At 42.4% G+C, this 22,501-nt stretch overlaps 2 pseudogenes across 2 annotated transcripts; both read right to left on the bottom strand.

The window, feature by feature from the left end:
- Positions 1 to 3,544: 3,544 nt before the first annotated feature.
- Positions 3,545 to 5,083, bottom strand: LOC103646595 (SWIB superfamily pseudogene; annotated as a pseudogene). The gene is made up of 2 exons (NR_161271.1): positions 4,765 to 5,083; positions 3,545 to 3,935 (listed from the first exon to the last, which is right to left on the bottom strand). The product of NR_161271.1 is annotated as an SWIB superfamily pseudogene (transcript).
- A 265-nt stretch (positions 5,084 to 5,348) lies between these two features.
- LOC103646594 (uncharacterized) lies at positions 5,349 to 16,775 on the bottom strand (annotated as a pseudogene). Its single transcript, NR_161270.1, has 10 exons — positions 16,542 to 16,775; positions 16,045 to 16,241; positions 15,809 to 15,922; positions 15,116 to 15,204; positions 14,770 to 14,894; positions 14,592 to 14,672; positions 14,451 to 14,511; positions 14,254 to 14,308; positions 13,788 to 14,052; positions 5,349 to 5,478 (listed from the first exon to the last, which is right to left on the bottom strand). The product of NR_161270.1 is annotated as an uncharacterized protein (transcript).
- Between the last annotated feature and the right edge of the window lie 5,726 nt (positions 16,776 to 22,501).

The raw sequence follows: 22,501 nt of genomic DNA, 5'->3' as shown, positions 1-22,501 counted from the left end.
AAGATGTGCCTTGTTGGCACTCATCTTGTTCACGTTTGACTGGAATCGAGAGAACATCGTGTCAATCATCTCTCTAGCCAACTAAACAAAGTTCTCGTACTCTCGCCGGTATGTCTCAAAGAGTCTAGTCTTTACATGATCATTGCCCACATGGAATCTTTCGAGGGTGGACCAGATCTCGTGAGCCATAGCAAAGTGTCCAACTTGCTCAAGCTCAGCAGTGAGAGGCACGAGAACAAAGCTTTCCAAGCTTTGTTGTTCAAATCATGTTACTCCAACTGAATATGAGTGATCCGAGCACTGTGGGCATCAAAAGTAGCATCGAGGCAAATCTCCCAAACTCGATACCAAATACTCTGAAGAAACGTAGATATGCAAATCTTCCAGTATGGGTAGTTTGTCCCATCCAAGAATGGTGGCTTGCCAACACCACGTTCCATGTCGCCTTCATGGATTTCGAATCGATTAAAAAAGGGAAATCCTTAACCGACTCTGATACCAATTGAAGGACTAGTGAGGCAACCAGAGGGGGGTGAATGAGAGCCACTAAAAATTCTCGAATTGCGAGAACACTGTGACTTGATTCCCTGACCCAATCCAACCTCTAGGGACACCAAAAACACTCCGCAAAAGAATAGATCAACCATGGATCGATTAACTGCTACAACCAAGTTCTAGAGAAGAATATAAGCTCAATGGGACTTAAAGACTTGATTTGAACCCAAACTTTCACAAGAAACTCCAAAGAAGACCCTAAAGGTCTAGTAAAAATTCTGGAAGTCTGAAAAATTCATCGAGCGGTAGCGCTGTGCGTGAGAGCCGCAGTGTCGGACTACAGAACCTTTCTAGAATGATCTCAAATTTTGCAGGCAACAAGATACGAGGGAGAAGAGGTGAACCATGAAGTTTGAGTGAAAAAGGATGAAAACTCCCTGTCCGGCGCTGCCGGTCTAAGGACCGGCACTACCACGCCCTCTGAAGAAACGCAGATAGTTGGGTTCATCTGTTTGTAGGTTTTGGTGTGTTCCAACAACACTGGTTTGAAATACACAACGATCTGGTTCTTTGTGAGACCCTTAAGGTTTTAGGGTTATATTGGGAATCAAGTCACAAGTGAAGTTATCACAAGTTGAGAATTTTGTAGTGGCTCCCATTCACCCCCTCTGGTCGCCTCACCGGTCCTTCATCATGTGTCTGGTTGTATTCTTCGAGATAAACAAACGTTTCAACCGAGGTATAAGAGGCATGTAACGAAGCTTCTTATGTGCTACCTCGGTCGTTATGGCCGCACCATCATCGTTTTCAACCTCTACGAATCTAGGCTCACCACATATTGTACACTTCTTCTCATTCACGGTCTCCTTCCAGAAAAGTATACAGTTATTCTCACAGAAATCAATTTTTTCGTAATGCATACCGAGACCCGAGAGAAACTTCTTGGACTAATAAATCTCTTTTGGCATCTTGTGATTCTCCAGAAGTACATCTCTGATCAAGTTCAGAAGCTCCTTATAGCAGTTATTTGAGAATGCAAACTTGGACTTAATAGCCATTAGCTGAGTCACAAAAACATGGACAATCACTTTCGTATGCTCGTGCAACTGCTCTTCGAAAGCTTTAAGGAGCTCGAAGAACTTCAAAACCTCAGGCGTAGGAGGATCCTCATAATCGGGGGGGGGGGGGGGGGTTGAGGGGGTTCTTGGAATCGACAGGTAGAAGCTCTTGTCGTACATCATCGAGCATCTCTTTCATACGATTGTAGTCTCCCTCTTCATTTTACTGAACTTTCGATACAATACAAAGAGGTGGGTCCTCACCATGGTGCACCCACACCTCATAGCCAGACTTATAGCCGTTTTTACAAAGATCTATCAACATATTCCTGCTGTCAATGAAATAAATGTTCCGACACTTGCTATAAGGGCACCTAACGGCAGTTCTGATCTCTGACCGAGTGAAAGCATGGTCGAGAAAAGCGTCGGTCTTGGAAACCCACTCACTTGATAGAGCACCTCTCTTCTTCTAACCTTCATACATCCATCGACAATCCTCTGCCACACTAGATACGAGATGTTAACTTAATTAGTTAAGTAATACACGAACCGTCAGTTATTATAAAGACATCATGCACCTACATCTATAGGAAAGGATAGGTTCTAAACCCACCTAGGATTGATCGACATAGCCCCTATGAGCTCGAGCGAAATTTTGGCAGCATAACCCCACTGTTCTCTAATTCCATGCCTGAAAATGGCACAATTTTAGAACAGAGGTGTTATGCTGCTGAAACTATGTAGGAGCAAATGCCTTTGTCATAAACACGGACTCCGTCGGTCACTCCAAGACTGTCCAATAAAGGGACAATTCTGGCCCAACACAGCTCACATACGTCGCATGTTAGCTGTGTTGGGCCGGAATGGGTGACACCTACGTTTCGTTTGTTGACACGACGATACACTATGAATAACTAGAATCATCGTGCATTATTACATAATTCAACTAATGAACCATCAATACAATATTATATACGAAATAAAATTGTTATATGTGACAAATAATATAAAATAACCTTATTTTCGAGGGCATAATAATTATCCTCGGAAATTAAAAATTTAAATTATCTACACACACCTAAAATAAATAAAACAAGCTATAACAAACTAAACAATATTTAACATACAAGTCATTTAATTCTACATAAAATAACTAAAAGCATACAACACATGCATCTATGAAATTGTACAAAATCAAGAATACTCACATAGCGGCGAGGCGACGCAGGCACAATCGACGGAGGCACTAGGTGCGGGTGTGGGCGTGGCCGATGGTGGGGTCGGGGTGGCGGCGTAGAGGCAGATGGGGCCGAGCAGACGTGGGCGCCGACGAGCAAGGGGACAGGGCGCCAGTGAGGTTGAGTGGCGGCGACGATGTCAGGCAGAAAGTTGGGTGGGGGCGTGTGTGAAAAGTGAAACAATGCGGTCTAGTGCCGTTTTTTTTAAAATTGCTTATGTCTTATGACTGGTAGATTAGCCGTCGGATGTAAGATTATATTCGAGGGTCACTGAAAGCCATTGTACGTAAATTTAATATCCGACGGCTGGTCCTGAGACCGTCGGAAATAAGAAGGCCATCGGATGTTTCCTCTTTTCCTGTTATATATGTATGATTTATTGAGGATATGGTTGTTTGGGATTGTAATTTGCTGAGATTATATAATCTAACTTATTTTGATCTAGTTGGTAGGTTCGATTATAAATCAGTTAGCGATTTTATACATATAAACAAGTAACGCAAGTACAATAAAGATGCATCGCTTCTATGCCTTTTGATTGTTACTAGATCAGGAGGCGCACTTCGTGCGCCCTACAGTAACCATGGTTATGATGAGGCATATCAAATTGGAATTATAATAAAATCTTAATTTGCGGTAACAATTAGACAAAGCAATATGAAATGCAAGAGAAACATAATTAAGTACATCTCTAAAGAACACAGTACCACGCATGGGATCATATCATAACGCTTGATCAGATAGGCACAGGCATGAACATAAGACAAGATTTGCCATCAACAAACTAAATATTTCTCTCATATGTGTCCTCACAGGATCGCAAGAGCAACAGAAACACTGGGAATCCTTTTTACATGCATCAGACCCAAAAACAAAGTCTGAAAGTCTTAATGCCATCACAAGATTTTTCTGCTTAACCACCTAGTGGGACTTGGGACTTAACATGGACCATAAAAGAGGCCATCCACAACGAAGTCTTTTACCAAAGAGCCATCCCTGGCTCCATGGACCACAAAAGCTTGGAGATTTTCGGGAAGCCACGGCTCAAAAGCTCGGAGATCTCCAGCATCCCAACCTTGTCCCTCCCACCAAACAAGCTTTTGAGTGTGGCGTCACAGTTGATATCTGTTTTCTTGGCTTGGTTCTGCAAACCATGGAGAGTTTTTTCTTAGTTGAAGACACAAAACAGTCTCGATGCAGACAACTATAGTAACCTGGTATTACAAGGCAACCAAGAAAATTACAAAGTACTCTCCAATCTAACAAAGCAAGGAGGCTAACAAGCCATAATATTTTATTTTACTACGGCGGGTATAGGTAGCACAGAGGATTATGATTCATCAGACGTGTTACTAATTGAATTCTTAGGCGTGTTACTAATTGAATTCTTTGACAAAATCAGTTAAGTCACTCATGATAGTCATGAAGCTAGCCATCAACTATGCACTGAATGGAAAAAGGAAAGCCAACACAACTACAGTTATCTCGATCCTTCGAACTGTGCAGGCAATAATTCATATATATATATATATATATTCTCAAACACCAATAAATAAACATCTACGAGAAGATCGATACCTATGTAAGATTCGTTTTTCATATACACGCAATGCACAAGCTTCATACAATAACAGTATTCTCAAGACAAGTAATCAATAATTCAGTGAGATAATCTGTGTTTGTTCTCAGAACAACATTCTGTTCAACCTAATCAATAATTCATAATGTTTTTTATAGTTAATGTCCAAGTTAGCAAAAACAGACAGCAGTGGTAGACTAAAACTCCAAGTGCGATACCATAGGGTAACACACTTTTTCTGTGGTATAAATGTGAGAGAAATTTTTTACAACACACATGGAATTCTCTCATAAATATATGTAGCACAGTCCACAAATGCATAAGCAATGTGATTCAAAAATTGTGTGGGCCAAGTAAATCAGCAAGACAAAGTACTGAAACAAGATTAACTGACCTTAAGCTGGAAGCAAAATGACTTTCACTATCACACTTTGTTTGAGCCCATAAATTTGTTTTTCCTCATAGCAAACCTGCAAGCACGGTGAAATAGAAGCGGATAGCTAAAATGACTAATTTTAACAATAGTAACAGTACCTTTTATAAACCTTGTTGCAGTGTGGTTGAAGTTTTCCAACTGAGTGTAGGTACACTGAGATAGACACCAAACTGAAGTTTAGTACATTATTCTGTCATGAGTTTGAAAGCTCTGATCAGCAGAGGAGATGCAACAAAATTATTATTAACACTTATGTGGATCCAAGGAAGGATGCGAGGGATACATGGAAGCTGAACAAGAGGACTGATACAACTGCTGTCAGAAGCATTACAACCGAAATTGAATAAACCTGAAAATACATAGTCAGTAAAACTTGTAATGCAACTGCGAGCAGGTGTCAGCCAGTGCGACACCGCAGCCACCGAGGCGAAGGGCTGCTCTGTGATGGAATCTGTCAATTCTTTAGGAGATCATTTATTCAGTTAGATGCCTAACAGAGATCTAATTACAAAGAATAATCTACATAAACTTTAATCTTAGGAATTCAAACACCTAGTCGTTATAAAAATGGGAACAGAGACAAAACCTCACCATCTAAATTCTACTTGCATGTGCAAACCTCGCAGCAGCCTCTGACTTGACATGGATTGAATCAAGCTGCGCCCTCCTCTCCTACACACACAACACACATGCACCCACATCACCGCACATCATCATATGTACTATGTTGTACATGATTTCATTTTGATTTCTCTCAGGTTGTGGAATATCACATTTTGGCTGGTTCTTGAGTGTGAGTATAGACAGATCTAAAACCATGTTTACATCATGAACCATATGATGCTCCATGTAGTGCCTTGGTAAGGAGCAACATAGCTACCATGGCTAGGAAAGAAAGTAAAAATGATTTCCTCCATGCATGAACTGCGGTATGTTGCTCATGCCATATTACCATCCACCTCATCCTAATCTAAGCTGTCTCAAGGTAAGGACTATTGTTTTACTGCCAGAGCTCCAATGTATGAACCTTAACTTAGGTGTACTTCAAATCGGGAAATAGTTTCATATGGAGCTAGGTATGGTTCTGTTTACCTAAAGGATCACTTAGGAAACCTCATTGTTGGGGGCCTTCGGCTTCCGAAGGTCCTCAAAAACATGATTTAACAATGTTTCCGGAGTATAATGTGTGAACAGGTATCTTCGGACTTGTATCAGAAAGGGGGAAGCTCAAAAGATACGAAGGTTGACACAGTGCTGAAGCTGTGAAGCAGGAAAGCTTCGGCATGTTCGCAGAAAAGGGCACCGACTTAAAGATGAAAAGGCCATTTAGACCTCGATAGAATGCTATAGAATTATCACCAAATGTAAAGGGCATGTATGTAATTTTGTATGGGTTGTACCCCGTGCCTATAAATAGGTGAACAGTACCCCCGAACTGTTCACGCTGACTTGGCATTCGCTTTTTACATCACGCTCATACTATCATTTCCTTCCAATTGAAGGTACACTTGTAATTCAATAATAATATCTTTATTTATGCTCAATAATAATAAATGATTGATTGTTCACGTTCTCTTTTATATTCTTTATATTTCACCCTTCATCATTGTTTGATGAATTGATGAAGGTATGACCTTCATCACCTTCGTCTGCAAGTCATTATCTCCTAAGGGAAATAATACTTCGGAGGACGAAGGATATTAACGATTAACATTTTCTATGTTGCCTTGTTCTTAACTCTTAGCATTTGAGAACAAGTCCCCAACATTGGCGCCCACCTCCAGTGAACTCACTTCCATTTCTTGAGCTTTTTAACACCTTCGGCAAGCATCACCTTCGTCATGCCGCCGAAGAAGGCTTCAGCACCAGGGGCTGGCACGCTGCAGCCGCTGGACCCCAATCAAGACGTCCTTTCTCTTAGAGAGGCACGAAGCCAGAAGAGGAAGGCTATCAGTCCAACACCTCCAGAGGATGATCTAGATCAGGAGATTCAAAATCTGGAAATCCTTCAGCAGCAGGTTCAACGCAAGAAGGAAAAGATGGCCAGGGTGGCTGAATTGCAGAGGCAGATAGACGAAGCCTCTGAAGAAGTTCGTCATCTTGCTCAGGACGAGCAACATCGAAGGCCTCAGCATCAAGACCTTCATCAGGAGGGTTTTCCCAACGAAGATGATTGGTATGACAATTTCCATCATGGGAATTTTGTTTTTGATGATGCTTCTCCTTTGTCCGCTGAGCTGCAGGCTACACCATGGCCCCCGTCCTACAAGCCGCCTCAGCTCCCTGTATTTGATGGCCACTCAGATCCGAAGCAGTTTTTGATGAGCTACGAAGCAACAGTGTCTTCGTATGGTGGCAATGCTTCAGTCATGGCCAAATCTTTCGTCATGGCTGTCAGAAGTGTTGCTCAAACCTGGTATTCCTCCCTTCGGCCAGGAACGATCACTTCATGGCAGAAACTGAAGGATTTGTTGTTAACCAGCTTTCAAGGATTTCAGACGAAGCCGGTTACTGCTCAGGCTCTGTTCCAGTGCACTCAGGATCACGAGGAATACCTTCAGGCATATGTCCGAAGGTTCTTGCGTCTGAGGGCACAGGCACCAACGGTGCCCAATGAAATTGTCATCGAGGCCATGATCAAGGGGCTTCGGCCAGGTCCGTCAGCTCAGTACTTCGCCAGGAAGCCTCCTCAAACTTTGGAGAAGCTTCTCCAGAAAATGGATGAATACATTCGGGCTGACAATGATTTTCGCCAAAGAAGGGAGGAGGCTTTCAGGTTTTCTGAGATGACCAGGGGCTTCGGAGGAAGGTTTTACCCGAGGCATGTGAGATCAATTCACAATTCTACACAAAATGATGACAGAGGAAGCCAACAGCAAAGGCCACAATGCTCCTCACAGGCTTCTGGACAACAGCAAAGCTCCTTCCGGCCACCAGCTCCAAGAGGCAGAGGCGCCAGGGGCTTCGGAGGAAGATTTGGCGATCAACCGAGAAGAATCTTTTGTTTATTCTGCGGTGAGAACAAAGGCCATACTACCAGGATGTGCCATGTCACTATACAGAAGCAGAAGGAAATAGCTGAAGCAGCAGCACAGCAAGCTCAGCCGAAGCAGGTTATGCATACAGCTTCGTATCATTCGCCCTACATCCCAGAATACGTGGGCAACCATCCTGCAGTCTCTGCTGCTTCGGCGAGCCAGCCTCAAGCTTCCTGGCAACAGCCTCCGCCTCCACCTCCGTTGCAACAAGGCCAGCAGCCAGAAGGGAGCCAATATGCTCCACATCAAAGGGACTTCAGGGAACAGTCCGAAGCTCGCACGGTCAACAGCACCGTGCCAGAATCAAAGCACATCTATTGACAAATATCCTACCTTAATAGCAATCTTTTTCATTCAGTTTTATTTTCTGTAATAAAGGACATTGTTTAGGTTTCATGTAATTAGTTTCGTTGATTTCTACAAGAAAAGTATGTTTTCTTCACAGGTATGTGATAATAAAAAGGACCTTCGGACTATCGAAAATTCTTCGAAGTAACAAAAAGTCGTTCTAAGGAACGCAGAGTAAGTCTGACGAAGTCACAAAAGTCGTTCCGAAGGGAGCGCAGTGTAAGTTTTCTGCTCCAAAGTCGTTCCTAAGGGAATGCAGAGCTTATACCGCCTAAGTAAAAGGCGAAGAAGCTCCAAAGTCGTTCCTAAGGGAATGCAGAGCTTATACAGTCTAAGTAAAAGGCGAAGAAGCTCCAAAGACGTTCCTAAGGGAATGCAGAGCTTATACCGCCTAAGTAAAAGGCGAAGAAGCTCCAAAGACGTTCCTAAGGGAATGCAGAGCTTACGGCGAAGAATCAGCGCTGATACAAAAATATTGTGCGTGGGGATATGGGTGTATCTTTCGGAACAAATGTCATCTACGTAACATAACATCATCACATCATCTTGCATAGCATAAGCATCATACATCATGTTGCATATGGCTCAAGAAGGGGACACAATATTGATCTTCGGAAGTATGCTTTAAAAGAGTGAAAATCGTGTTGTCACAAGGAGACACAATCTTCATCTTCGGAGTATAGCTTCGGAGAATGTTTTCACGAAGCTTGGATATTCTTCATCTGAACACTTCGGATATTGTTGTGATAAATGGTAATTCTTCTTCACGAAGCATGAAAAGAAGGGAAGGTGTTTTTTCGCCAAAGACTCAAAAACGGTACGTGTGTAAAGTTTCATGCATCGTAAAGAATTGAGTAACAAAAGTAGATATATTACATTTGGGGTTACAAAATGTTACACCATATTATATTTCAGAAGTTTTTCACAAAAATGTTTACTCCTCTCTCAAAACGACTTCTGCGGCCTCATTCAGGAGCCGATTGACGACTTCATCCATAATATCTTCGGCCATCTTTTTAATTTCGTCGTCCCCCTTCGGCTAAGGGTCCGAAGGCGCTTTAGTCGGATCTGAAGTAGGACACGGCTACATTACTATTACAAATCGCAAACAAGATCTTAAAAGCCTAAAGATTACGACACGACAAAAACTATTATTTAGTACCTAATTGACCTTCGGCTTCTGCGCTCTTGGCAGCAGCCTCAGCTACTTCTCTGGCATCATGAATGCCCTTTTCACTTCTTCGAATAATTTCTCCGGCCATTTCTCGGCCACCGTTGTCCCAGATATCGGTAAAAAACTTTCCACCAATTATGCTAGCTTCGGCCGAAGGATCTTTTGTATCTTCAAAGGACAAAGCAGCTTCGGACTGTGCTAAAATTTTTACATGTTCACAGCCCTCCTTCTCTAAGATAGTGGCAATCCCTCTGGCGCCAGAGAAGGCACATATATCTCCTCGGCTATTTAAAATTTCTTCAAAGGCTTCAGCTTCGTGGTTAATCCATTCGATGACACCTTCGGGATTGCCTCTTGAAAAGTTTTCCTCACTTGAGAATGCGCCGACCTTGGCGAAGCTAGCCTTTAATTTCTTGACACAATCTATAGATTTACTGTAGCATCTCTTTTTGGACGAACGAAGCTCTTCAACAGTTATTTCTAGGTGATCTGCCCATTGATCGCTGAGTTCGCGCTTCGTTTCTTCAAGTATGCGCTCTTCCTTGGCTCTGGCCAGTTGTTTCCGAAGGTCTTCAATTTCGCGTTTCTGAGTTTCAGCTTGAATTTTAGAAGCAGCTTCGTCCTCTTTTATTTTATTTATCAATGAATATAATATTTTGTCCTTTTCGAGACCTTCGTTCCTCAGTTCAATTACTTCGGAGCGAAGGTTGCTCAGGGCTATTGTACACCCTTCGTCTTCAGCATCTTTTTGTGCTCTAAGAGCATTGCTAAGTATCAAGCCCTGCAAAAAGAAAAATGTGTGTCAGTGGGTTTAAACGAACGGAAAAATACAAAGATTTCATATATCGTACCTTTAAGCTATTGTAAGCCAGGCTATCGGCCAGATCGTTCTTCGAAAGCACTGAGAGCCCGTCTTCTAAAGTCGGGAATCCGAAGCTCTTGCTTATCTCCCGGCAGACAGAAATTTCCTTGCTGTCGGGAAGACAATACAAGAAGTCTTCTTCTCCACTGCCATTAAATATTAACGCCCCCTTTGGATATTTCAGTTTTTGGGCATAATGCTGGGCCTCTTGTTCTTCTTTTTCTGATAATTTTTTCCCCGAAGCATGACGAAAAATATAATCACGAATTTTGGGGGATGCTTCGGGGGTAACAACACCAGTTTCTTCAAAAGTTGGCTTTGTTATTTTTTCTGCCTCACCTTCCAAAGTTTTTGCGGGCTCTGAGGGCCCAGCTTCGGCTTCAATCTCTTGCTCTGGAGCTGTAGAACTAGAAATATCAGCTGTTGTTTCAGGAGTAACAGCAGCTTTCTTCGGAGGTGTGCTCGAAGATTTGATCGTTTCCAATACATCTAACACATTAGCCATTCTCTTTCTTTTCGGAGTTGCGGTTGGCACTTTTTCATTTTTTGTTGTCCCAATGATTGCTGTAGGACTCAAAACTTCTGATGTTTTGGAGCCCTCAGTTGCTTCTTTTACCTCTTCAATTTTTTCTGTGAACGGCGCTTCGGTTTTCTTTTTTGCTTCTGACAACAAAATGTTTGATTGTTCTGATTCTATCTTTGGTGGCACTTCGGCCGTTTCTGCGATCTTTGGCAACAAGGCTGGCTTGGTTGGTTTTTCAGCTTCGGCGGCCGAAGAAGTTTTCCCGGTAAACTCGGGCACCGAAGCTGGTTCAATATAACGCGGTCGATGCGTAAGAACCTTTATCTTTTTCCTTTTCGGTTCTGGCTCGCTAGAAGCAGCTGCAGCTTCTTCTTTTGCAGAGGTTGTGTTTTTTCTCTTCTGCCTCCGAATGGGATAGCAATAATCAGGGTAAACAAACCCAATGGCATCAAATACCCGATTCAGTCTCTTCTTTTTTCGGCCTCCGAAGGCTGCTGACATTGCATTATCTTCAGCCTTCGAGTAGGTCCCGAGCAGCTCATCACTTAAATTGTCAATGCTTTTCAACCACTCATCATCTGGCTCAATAAATTTATCTCCAAATTTAAAAGTGTACTTGAACCTGATAAGTCCACCTTCGTCGGCCTCTTTAATGGTTTCTTGTGGCATCTCCCATTTCTCTGCAAGCGGCCACACCCTGAAGGCGATATGCTCTTGTATTAAGTCCCTTGTTCCTATAAAAGAGCAGACAACGCCGAAGGCTCTTTGGCACTCTTCGGCGGCTTCATTCATTTCAACCTTCGGCCTCCGAAGGCCGAAGCTTTGCCAAATAGGACGCATGATTATACCTTTGATATCTTCCCGTGCTTTCAGATCATTTTTTACATAGAACCATTCTGTCATCCAGCCGCTAGGCCACCTCTTCCGAAAAGTTGGCACGGGGCAGCTTGACCCAGATCGAGAAACAAAACTGTAGCAGCCAAAGTTATTGTGATACTGCTCTTTACCCCAAGGTATTGTATCGTATGATAATTCGTGCATATTGCAAAAACTTTTTGCATCAGGCTTCAGACCTTGGCTTCGCACGGCCCACACGAAGATGTTCAGCCTTATGATCGCCTCAGGGGTAAGTTGGTGAAGATAAACCTCAAAAATCTTCAGCACCTCCACGACGAAGCTGCTCAAGGGCAATCGCAGCCCAGCCTTCAGAAAGCTTCGGAACACTACGACTTCATTCTCCTCAGGGTGTGGGCAAGTCTTCTCCCCTTCGTCGGCCCTCACAACGGACAAATCCCGGAAATACCTTCCTCTCATGTTAGCAAGATGATTCTCTTTGATAGTTGATTTACCATAAACTGAGTGGCTTGGTCGCCAGGGGCGATCTTCGGAGTCTTCGCCACCACTGTCCACATCATAACTTTCACTGTCACCAGTATCTTCAGATAGCCCTTCCAGAATCTCATTGGTGATTTTTTCTGTGTTGGTCTTCGACATCGCTATAAGAAATCCTAAGTTCTTCTCCTCATCAAGACTCAGCTTCATCTCAGCAGCAGCCTTCTTAGCAGCTTCAGACATCTTCGGAAACACTAAAAAACTGTTTTTAAAGCCGAAGCTTCAAAGCTAAAAGCTTAGCAAATCACAGTGCACAGGAGCTAAAAATTGAGTAAGTGGGAGTGGTTGGCCAGAAAGCGTGCAAAATGAGTTTGCGGTATGGCCGTATTTATACGCTCGGTGCGTTCAAAATTGAAAGACCCCGCCTGTCAGTGAATGTTGCTATTCTAGCAAAGGGAAGGTGTTTTTTCGGACCTTCGGCTTAAAGCCTTCGTCCATGTCGCAATCTAAATTTATTAACAAATTAATATTGCGAGGGGCTACTGTTGGGGGCCTTCGGCTTCCGAAGGTCCTCAAAAACATGATTTAACAATGTTTCCGGAGTATAATGTGTGAACAGGTATCTTCGGACTTGTATCAGAAAGGGGGAAGCTCAAAAGATACGAAGGTTGACACAGTGCCGAAGCTGTGAAGCAGAAAAGCTTCGGCATGTTCGCAGAAAAGGGCACCGACTTAAAGATGAAAAGGCCATTTAGACCTCGATAGAATGCTATAGAATTATCACCAAATGTAAAGGGCATGTATGTAATTTTGTATGGGTTGTACCCCGTGCCTATAAATAGGTGAACAGTACCCCCGAACTGTTCACGCTGACTTGGCATTCGCTTTTTACATCACGCTCATACTATCATTTCCTTCCAATTGAAGGTACACTTGTAATTCAATAATAATATCTTTATTTATGCTCAATAATAATAAATGATTGATTGTTCACGTTCTCTTTTATATTCTTTATATTTCACCCTTCATCATTGTTTGATGAATTGATGAAGGTATGACCTTCATCACCTTCGTCTGCAAGTCATTATCTCCTAAGGGAAATAATACTTCGGAGGACGAAGGATATTAACGATTAACATTTTCTATGTTGCCTTGTTCTTAACTCTTAGCATTTGAGAACAAGTCCCCAACACTCATGGAAAATGTGTTTTAATATGCCTCAATGGTTTACTGTCTAGGGGATTGAATATGCAACCTCACCTGTCTGTGCCTTAGCGCACGTATTGGATGACAACCATCTGAGCTATGAATAGTTACCCCTGTTCTTATTTAACTTGGTGATTCCAATTTACAGGCTTCAAGTTTAGAAGTATTTGACTATAGTATCTTGGTTTCAAATTTAAGAAGCAGACCAAGGGAACGATATTTATAGGCATTCAGACCATCTATCCCTCCCTTCCCTTCACTGTTGTTCAGATGATGTGACTATAATATCATTCCTTTTTATTACCTTTTTTAGCTTAGAAATTTTATAGGCTCCAAAATTATAAGTAGGTTGCTCAGTGTTGAACATGAGTTCATTTGAGTCAGGCATCCCCACGAATAAAAATACTAAGACAAATTGATACACTGCACATGGATCAGTGAATTAAAACAAGTAATAGGCGACTACTGAGAGCACAAAAGATATAACAGCAAGTTTACCTATTTTAGGCCTCCTGGAATCTTGACTTCTTGATGCGTGGAACTCATTTGAAGGGCCAAAAAAGTTTTGCAAGCAATTAAAATAGAATGAATTGTTGATGTATACCGTTAATATCCTAAGGACATGAGTGACTGTCTGGTTCAACGCCGTGACATGGATAAAAGTACTAAGTCAGGTTCAACAATCAAGCCCATTAAGACAGGCTTACCTTCATGGAGCCTAAGGAATTCGTCATAGGAGGAATACACATGTCTCTCCACACACCTGGGAAAGCAATATGTACTATTCATGGTTGCAAACGTTATCACGACCAAAGAATAGGAAACAAGCATGGGTAAATTGTTCAATGCTTAATAGGCTCCTCCAATCCCCTTCAATCCGCTCCTAGCCAAACAAGCCCTAACCCTTAGGAGATGTGCTATCATAGAGATAGGTTAACAGCTTTGACCAAATGTTGAAACTTGCCTTCACAACTATTTCAACACCAGCGTCATTAAATCTTAGCAATTCCTTGGCATTTCTAGCAAATTTAACAGACATTTCAAGTCAGTACCAGAAAAGTTCAAGATGAAAATATAGACAGTACATAATAAGTGAAGATGTGCAAGCTTTGTGTGTTTTTGAATAAGTATTCAGATGCTAGTAATGCAAAAAGTACTCACGGCTTAGCAATCTCTGTAATATGAAACCTAGGATGAAGGCCTTTCCCAGTACCATCTAGAACTGCACAAAATGGAGACAGTCTGAGTACACAGTATAATAACAATTTCCTTGTAAACATGTAGATTATTAGACATTGAAACCTGAGAATGCTCTGACCACAAATGTAAATGTGGCAGGGAAGCGAAATGGTTGATCAGCAGCAATCGCCAAAAGATCCTCTCCTACAAAATTTAATTCAAGTCAACATAATAAAATTTGTAGAATAAACCCGGACATATTTACATCTATCTAGTTTGTTGGTAGGTCACACAGCATTACCGATTGCAGCAAGTCTCTGCTTCCTCTTTTCAAACTTCTCCTCCTTAGTTAATTGCTTTTTGAAACCCAGTTCTGCGGTTGCCATTTCTCTCTCCTTCCTTTGTGCTATTAGGCACTCTTGAAAGCTATAAATAATAGATGAAAAAAGAACAAAGCCAAACATCATGCTCATCTTGTTCAAAAAACACCATGCTCATCCTGTTCAACAGACTCCATCTGTTATAACTACAAGGTAACATCTTCTCATTGGCAGTGTTGTATTTGGTTACTCTTTTTTCGTTAATGAAATAACACACAACTCTCAAGCAGGCTCGAGGAAAATAAAAATTCAAGGAAAAGTAATTACCTATTAAGGAAAAATTGAGCGGTTCTTCTGACAACAGTCATATCTCCAGTAGGAACAAGGACACCCATTTGAACCATTGCTTGAAGCACCTGCAGGAATACAAGATTCAACACTTCCCAGAACATCACAGGGTATAAACTATCATCTGCAGGATATTATGCCCTGAGAACTAACTTTGTCAGGATCCTTTTCATAAACTCCATAGAATACTTCAAGCAATCCTTCCCGAATATTTTGTCTGATACTGGATTAATGATCTACTGTTACCATTTAAATTGCAATATGGAGATAAATTTGTCTAAGTGGGGATATTATGCCTTCATCTGCTCCTATAAAAGAAAGTACAAATATCTTTACCTTTTCTTAGTCTGCCTCTTAGTAACTGAATTTTTGGAACAATGATAGATAATCTAAATCAATGATAGATGACTCGTATAAAAGATATTTGGCCAACGTACGCGTACGTCTCAGCTACTGTGAGAGAACCCTAATTGAATACAACGACCCCTTTGTGCCCGTGTGCAGCTGCCTCCAAAAACCAGCGGGAATTTCTCCGGCCGGTAAATATATGGTCCTTACGTGTATAGACGATAGACCAATTAATAAGTCTAGTGAAAGGAGATGGCAGCTTAGCTTATGAAAACATATCTCCTACTCATCACGTACGTTGCTTCACAGGTTTCTCTGCACTACCTCTGATTGGATCATTTGCTTTGCCTGGTCCTTGATCCCGAGGATCATCCTTTTGTCGTCAGGAGTGAGAAAGCTAGCACAGTACCTGAGAAGTGCCTTCTCCATCTTGAGGCACTGGAAAGCATTTTGATTGTTTTTGCAATGGTGCAAGTTAATTGGCAACTGAACCAATATATAAAATATAAACAAGTATGGCAGGCCACAGTTCAGTAATGCAGAGGTAGGGGGAACTATACCAATTTGGCTGCAGCAATCAGGGCACTCTTTTCAGCAATAATCCATCCAAATGGATCAGGCTTCTGCTCGGCACAAAGAAAAGCTTCACGATTATGGTCGAAATAGTCCCCAAGGTATTTCTTGAACACATGCCACTCAACATAACCAGGTCTGTAGGGCACCAGCCTCTTCTATCCCCATCCCGTCTCAAGAAGATCTTAGCATGGGCAACGAAGAAGAGCTAATTAGGTGCAACGTGATACGTAATAGGCAAATATTGTAGTAAAAAACTAAGAAACCTCCAAATTATAGAACAAAAAACACAGATAGGAAGGGGGGCATACAGCCTTGGCACCAAACCGGCATCATGAGCAAGCAGGAGCATGTATCATATATCTCTGTTAACATATTGATTTTTACAGCAAATCAACTAACATCTCTTCCCTAGATCGGTTGAATCCAGCACCAGCCACACAAGGAGAACATGAACTGGAAGAAATATAAAAGAAAATCGCACCTCTGTTCAGTATCAAATACACCGGCGGAAGCGCCGCCACACCGGCCACCATCCCCTCCACAGTTTCCATCCAACTCAACACATGGTATCTAGGGACGTACGAATAATCGGTGATCTCCTGTGTGAAGGCATCTTCTACTCCGGCTTCATCTGCCATAGGGTCATCTGCGGCTGAGGAATCCATTTTAGGGTTTCAGATGCGGGGTGGGGAACAAGTACGGAGCGGCGTAGGAATTGGATGCAGAGTTACGATTTACGAACCGTTTTGTCACACCCGGATTTTAGGGGTCCAAAACCCGGGCGCGAACATAATCACCAGGTGTGCTAGGACCAAGTCTCACACATATGATGAATCATGGCACATGATCGAATGTCACATCTTTACTATATAATAGGAGTTCTATACAAAATAAATAATTACATTATAAGGAGACAACGGTCCAGCAACCCAAAGTTGACTGGGAGACGACGACCTAGACCACTCACGAACTCATCACAGCATCCTCCACGCGCCTCATCCTGTGGTACCTGCTCTTGACCTGTGTGGGGGGGGGGGGGTGTGAGACAGCAAGAGTGAGCTCACATACGTTCATCGCTCAACAAGTTGTGGGGAATAATGTGCATGAACTCGCCAAAGGTGGGAGCTCACGTGAAGTGTAAGGCTTACCAAAGAGGATGGTTAGAGCTGAGCATTGCTTTTAAAGTTGGTCAAAATTTTATTAGCAATTACTAAGTATAAGTAAATACCAACCCAATTAAGTAGTAGAACAAAAGTAACAACATCACCTGTGATGCAATGCATATGACAAATTGAGTTTAAGTTCCATAATTTAATCATGTGAGGGTCCGAGCTGCTCATGACCGTGAGCACGGCTAGTATACCAGTTTTACACTCTGCAGAGGTGGCGCATCTTTACCCACAAGTCATGTTACCCATCTGCCAAGGGATCGCGACTTCCCATACACCTCTACCGAGGAGGCGAGGCAGGGTAACACTACGAGGCCTTTACAAAGTTCCACTAGCTTCAGAAAACCCGCTACAGTTTATAGGAAGCTCCAATGCAGGAATTCCCTTGCAGGACCGCCATCGCAGCAAAATCCTCCCGAGGGCCTCCCTACACTGACCACTCCCCTACTGCCCTTGCCCCTTTCGGGTAAGGTAGTCCTCCACTAGCTTTCCTAATTAATCAGCCAAGGGCGTCCCATTATACCCTTGTGGTAGCACTGTTTTCCCGGGTGGTCGCTCCATGTTCCAATTAACATAATGATCTTATCATGAACGATAAATAACAACGGATAACAAAAGTATAATCATGTGTAATGTATCTTCATACCCAAAACCACATAAAGCACTAGCAAGTACTACCCAAAAAGTTCAGTGGTAACAAGGTATAAAGATAATCAAACCAGGGTAACCTATTGGGTCCCTTCAAAATTAACCTATGCAGATCATTATGATTAATCAGAACATGGCTGGGTAAAAAGAAGTGATCAAGGGCACAACTTGCCTGGGACTTGAGATTCCAGGTACCAGGATGATCTTCAGGTGACACGTATCCTCACTGCTAAACGTAGCAATATAGACAAACATGGTATAGGGAAAAATTAACATCACACCAAACATAAGAATAATCTGCGTAATAATAATTTACACGCTTGTACGAGACTAACGCAACTTGAACGGATCAAATCGGAGTTAAAACGACGGAGTTATGACTTTTCTAAGGTTTTATGTATTTGATATAAGATTAATTAGAATATAAATTTTAATGTGACTTAATGTCAAAACCAGAGGTACTATGTGATAAACAATAATATTATATAATTATAGAAACTGGAATGAACTGATTTGGACATTATATGAATTTTCTACAAATTAAACAAGAATCTGCATTTAAATATGTACTAAAAACTATTTTCTAAATGATTTTCCCTGTTTTATTAATTATCTGGACTGGGCGTCAAATACTGGAAAAGTCAGGGGCCTAAACCGAAGTTTTCTAAGACTTAGGCAACAGACGCCGAGGACGGCGGGTTGGTTTTAACTAAACCGAGGGGTCCTTATGCAAGATTTCAGGGCCGAAGGGGGGTATCTGCGTTTCAGAGCCATCGGATCCAAGTCCTGTGGCCAGGATTAGATCCTGCCGTCGAGGAATCTGTAGGTGCCAGGGATCGTTGGATCTAGATCCAAGGCCCCAGATTTAATACGTGCGAGATCCGATCCCACTCCTTCATCTACGATCCAACGACCAAACTTCGTCCCCGCCGCACCAGTAAGGTGAACTAATCACGCCCGTTCGTTCACTGATCGACGGAGGATCAGCCCCACGCCATCGACGGACACCCCGCGCGAGAAACAGAGCTCGCCCGGCGGCGTACTCACCGGCGAATGTCCAACCCCGCACTCCGCTACCCAAACCGACCACATGCGCGCGCAATACGACGACAGGAGAAAGGCGAACCTAGGGATGCAACTTACCAGACTAGAAATTCGGTGACGAGAGCTAGCCATGGCGAGGAGTGGACCCGCGGCGGTGCACGGATGGGATGGACGGCGGCGGATCTTCCGCACATGCTCCCGGCTACGGCCGCACCTTCTACGCCACCCGCGACGCTGAGGATATCAAATCGGAGGGGAAAGGCAGCGACAATGGATTTGCTTACGTGCGCCCGGGAGACTACACGAGTGAGAGAGAGAGAGACCATGGCTCCCACTTTATCGCCCAGCTCGAGGGAGACTCCGAGCGTTGGGATGGACTACGGAAGGTGAGGATACGGGTGAATCCTACCCGGGTTTTTCGTCAACGACCCCGCTGGAATCCCGCGCTAGGAACGGAGGTGGGTGACGGCTGCTTCCATTCAAGACCGAGCGGAATCTGCGGCGGAAAGAGGAATAGGAGCGTGGGTCTGTTGCGGGCAAGACGACGCTGGTGGTGTGGGTCCCACGCGTCGGTGAAGGACACCGACACGGCGCGCACAGGGGAGGTAAACGGCCAGCTGACCGGGAGGCCCCACCAGTCGGGTGCGGACGCGCACACGCGAGAACTTAGGCCACGCAATGGTTGGTCTAGGTGGGCCGGCTGCGGGAAATTGGGCCCACGCGACCCCTTCTTATTCTTTTCTATTTTATTTTATCTCCTCCTTCCAAATTCCAAGCTTCAAACCAAATTTAAACTTTGTGGCACATTTGTATACAGACTAATTATAAATTTTGGTCATAAAAAATATGGTGAAGCCATGTAATTAAAATTCTAATTTGTATTGTACAATATTTATTTCCTTCTTTTCTCTATTTTCATGGCTTTGCTTAGAGGTTAAATTCCAAATTTGGATTTTATATATGTATATATACATTTTTACATCATTTTGATATTGTCACAAAATGCACACAATTATATAAGCCAAGCATGATGCATGTATTATTTTTGGGTGTCCCTTTGTTATTTATTTGTTTGTTTTCATGTGATGACCTCATGAAATGATAAATATAGATAACACACATATAAAAAGAGATGTCATTTTCTCCTTTTAGGTTATCTTCCACTAATTACAAGTTGGGTATTACAAATCCTACCCCCCTTAAAAATAATCTCGTCCTCGAGATTTGTAAGGAAGAGGTTGCAATAAGTTTGGTTTGTAATCTATGTTTCAGTTTTCATGTGGTTTTAATTCCAAATGATTTTTTTTAAGTTTTATAACACAAATTAGAAGATGATTAGGAAAGCATGGATATGTATATCCACCTCATTGTGTATGGTTAAAGATGTCTTTAAAGCATAGAGAGGTTTGGGTAAGAAAGAGTATGGTAAGGAAATACTCCATCATGGGTAGTGGATCATGATTCATCTGGCGATCCAGCCTGGTCCTTGAAGACTTGAGTTGGTGCTTATCCTTTCTTGATGAGGTTGATTATCTTGTGTCTCCATCTGAGTTAGGGTCATGCGGTTGGGACATATTTGTAGGTGACATGTAGGTAGGGCAGTTAGTTTAGTAGGTGTTCTGGTTTAGTTGTTTGCTTGGATTGGATAGGTTATGTAACCTGTTATGTAGGTCAAGTTGTTGGGTATGGCCGAGTCAATCTAAGTCACCAATTTAGGCCTAAGTGAATTATGAGTATGACCAGCATTAAGTAACTTACTCTCGATTAGATCATCATAGTTTAGATAAAATCTAGATTAGGTTGGATATGATTGGATTAGACTAGTTAAGATCTAAGTAAATTTTGGATTAGCTCATGGTTGTTATTCTAGAGTGGATAAATATGCAATTTAGGGCAAGATGAATCCACAAGGATAAGGTAGAACCCTTTGAGGTTAGTTAGATCTATTAAGATGAGATAAAATCTTTTCAAGGTAAGATGGATCTAAATACATTAGGATAAGTTAGGATCTTTTGAGATAAGATAGATCTATGAGTGTAGGATAGAATCTTTTAAGATGGGATGAATCTATCAAGCTAGATACATTTTTTTATGAGGGATAATCGAATTTGTCTAGTTACTTTTATAAGCATTTTTTTTCCTATATGTATATGCAGATGTAATTGTGGACATTACTCCATAACTAATCACACTCAATCAAAGATCCAAATCAGACAAGTATCATAAGTACAAACATTCAAGTTCATAGATAACCATAAAAATAGTTTTGTTTTTGTTCCTAAGATTAGGTCTCCTATTCCTAAAGTCACTTTAGGCACAGGATTTCAAAGTGTGAAATCCACATTTGTCTTTAGAATGAAAAGGTAAGAATAATCAGAGTAAGCGGAAATAGATGAGGAAGATTAAGAGAAGTTTAGAAAAGAATCAGAGTAGGAAAGGTAAGTAGATAATGGTTGTCCAGTTCTATCTAGGTTTCGTCCTACAGTCAACATTCCTCTGATACCACTTCTGTCACACCCGGATTTTAGGGGTCCAAAACCCGGGCGCGAACATAATCACCAGGTGTGCTAGGACCAAGTCTCACACATATGATGAATCATGGCACAGGATCGAATGTCACATCTTTACTATATAATAGGAGTTCTATACAAAATAAATAATTACATTATAAGGAGACAACGGTCCAGCAAACCAAAGTTGACTGGGAGACGACGACCTAGACCACTCACGAACTCATCACAGCATCCTCCACGCGCCTCATCCTGTGGTACCTGCTCTTGACCTGTGGGGGGGGTGTGAGACAGCAAGAGTGAGCTCACATACGTTCATCGCTCAACAAGTTGTGGGGAATAATGTGCATGAACTCGCCAAAGGTGGGAGCTCACGTGAAGTGTAAGGCTTACCAAAGAGGATGGTTAGAGCTGAGCATTGCTTTTAAAGTTGGTCAAAATTTTATTAGCAATTACTAAGTATAAGTAAATACCAACCCAATTAAGTAGTAGAACAAAAGTAACAACATCACCTGCGATGCAATGCATATGACAAATTGAGTTTAAGTTCCATAATTTAATCATGTGAGGGTCCGAGCTGCTCATGACCGTGAGCACGGCTAGTATACCAGTTTTACACTCTGCAGAGGTGGCGCATCTTTACCCACAAGTCATGTTACCCATCTGCCAAGGGATCGCGACTTCCCATACACCTCTACCGAGGAGGCGAGGCAGGGTAACACTACGAGGCCTTTACAAAGTTCCACTAGCTTCAGAAAACCCGCTACAGTTTATAGGAAGCTCCAATGCAGGAATTCCCTTGCAGGACCGCCATCGCAGCAAAATCCTCCCGAGGGCCTCCCTACACTGACCACTCCCCTACTGCCCTTGCCCCTTTCGGGTAAGGTAGTCCTCCACTAGCTTTCCTAATTAATCAGCCAAGGGCGTCCCATTATACCCTTGTGGTAGCACTGTTTTCCCGGGTGGTCGCTCCATGTTCCAATTAACATAATGATCTTATCATGAACGATAAATAACAACGGATAACAAAAGTATAATCATGTGTAATGTATCTTCATACCCAAAACCAC

This window comes from Zea mays, chromosome 2, assembly GCF_902167145.1.
Source record: "Zea mays cultivar B73 chromosome 2, Zm-B73-REFERENCE-NAM-5.0, whole genome shotgun sequence".
Lineage (NCBI taxonomy): Eukaryota > Viridiplantae > Streptophyta > Magnoliopsida > Poales > Poaceae > Zea > Zea mays.
The sequence above is the reverse complement of the archived record's forward strand: the minus strand, read 5'-3'. Positions and strand labels throughout refer to the sequence as shown.